The sequence below is a fragment of the Chiloscyllium punctatum genome, chromosome 41 (genome assembly GCF_047496795.1).
Source record: "Chiloscyllium punctatum isolate Juve2018m chromosome 41, sChiPun1.3, whole genome shotgun sequence".
In the NCBI taxonomy this organism is placed as follows: domain Eukaryota; kingdom Metazoa; phylum Chordata; class Chondrichthyes; order Orectolobiformes; family Hemiscylliidae; genus Chiloscyllium; species Chiloscyllium punctatum.
The window spans coordinates 7283554-7285367 of record NC_092779.1 but is presented as its reverse complement, the minus strand read 5'-3'; the positions used below and the strand labels follow the sequence as shown (position 1 = coordinate 7285367).

At 44.1% G+C, this 1814-nt stretch overlaps 1 non-coding gene across 1 annotated transcript; it reads right to left on the bottom strand.

The window, feature by feature from the left end:
* Nucleotides 1-1508: 1508 nt before the first annotated feature.
* Nucleotides 1509-1580, bottom strand: trnag-ucc (transfer RNA glycine (anticodon UCC)). Its single transcript has one exon. It is a non-coding gene; the product is annotated as a tRNA-Gly (tRNA).
* Nucleotides 1581-1814: the final 234 nt, after the last annotated feature.

The window sequence follows — 1814 nt, the reverse complement described above, 5'->3', positions numbered from 1 at the left end:
CATTTGCTCATTTCAACTTATTTCATCACTCAGCTTTATGCCAAGCACCCAAAGCTAGTACATGGTCCGTTTATTCTAAACCAACCATCCTAAACAGCTTATTCAAAGCTAGAATGCAGCTCATTAGGTTGGATTAACAGCTGTTGCTATCATGAATGCAACCACTCTTCCATTTGCATGCATCCAGTCACATTAAAACCTTTCCCAGAACTTTAGCAATCTGTTTCTGAGGTATAGTGACAGGAATGTAAGGAATAGCTGTAGGTTGAGCCCTTTCAGCCTCTCAAGCTTGTTCCACAATTCAGTAAGTTCATGGCTGAACTTCTACAACAAGTTCACCTTCTTGCACAATCCAATATCGCTTTGCTCTCTCAGTCTCCAAACATCTTATCAACTACAGCCATCACAAGCATCTGGATGAGCACTTAAAATGTCAGGCATGGTAGGCCATGGACCAAGTGCAGGCAAATGGGATTAGTGTAGCTTAGTGCTTGTTGGTCAGCAAAGACATGGTGGCATGAAGGGCCTGTTTCAGTGCTTTATGCCTCTATGACCCAATATACTAAATGACTGAGCATCCACTACCAACTATGGTGGTTATTCCCAAGGAGCTACAAACTTTTGAGTGAAGAAATTCTCCTTATTTCAGTCGTAAATGGCTGACCTTTTAGTTCTTGCCTTATCGATCATCCTAATGTCTACCCTCATTCCTGATGAAGGGTTTACGCTCCAAATGTCAACTCTCCTGCTCCTTGAAAGTTGCCTGACAGTCTGTGCTTTTCCAGTACCACACTCTTTGACTCTGATCTCCAGCATCTGCACTCCTTACTTTCTTCTAATGTCTATCCTGTCAAGCTCCATGTTACACTGAGCAGAACCTTCAAACTGTTAAAGCCTGGGCTATATGTGAGCTCAGTCAGGTTAAAAACACAACACTCCAAATATTAGAAATTGGAATAAAGGAAAATAATCAGGAAGTCTGATAGCATCTATAGACAAAGGGACTGAGTTCACTTTTCAGGCTGATGACCATTCTGAACAAAAAGGGTTGTTGACATGAAACATTAATTCTCTCTCCACAGATACTCAGGCCCTCCAGTCTCTTTAGAATACTTACAGTGTGGAAACAGGCCCTTCGGCCCAACAAGTCCACACCGACCCGCCGAAGCACACCCACCCAGACCCATTCCCCTACATTTTCCCCTTCACCTAACACTATGGGCAATTTAGCATGGCCAATTCATCTAACCTGCTCATCTTTGGACTGTGGGAGGAAACCCACACAGACACGGGGAGAATGTGTAAACTCCACACAGTCAGTCGCCTGAGGCAGGAATTGAACCTGGGTCTCTGGCACTGTGAGGCAGCAATGCTAACCACTGTGCCACCGTGCCGCCCACAAAGCAAGGAGAAATCTGACAGATCCATTTTACCACAGAATGAAAGATTTATTTCCTTGATTTATCCCAGTGCCTTTCCTTTAAAAGGCTGTTTAAAAACCACAACACTGTGATGGCCGGGAATCGAACCCGGATCAACTGCTTGGAAGGCAGCTATGCTCACCACTATACCATCATCACCCTGCTTTGATCGCTTCTCACTAATAATCCTTTACCCCAGGAAATGGGCATTTCTGGCTAGGCTAGTATTTATTGTCCAAAGCTCATTGCTCAAAGAGCAGTTAAGAGTCAACCACATCGCTGTGGGTCTGGAGTCACATACAGGCCAGACCAGGTAGGGATGACAGTTTCCTTCTCTAAAGGACATTTAGGGTAGTCAGATGATTTTTTTCCCCTTATAGACAACAATGTTCT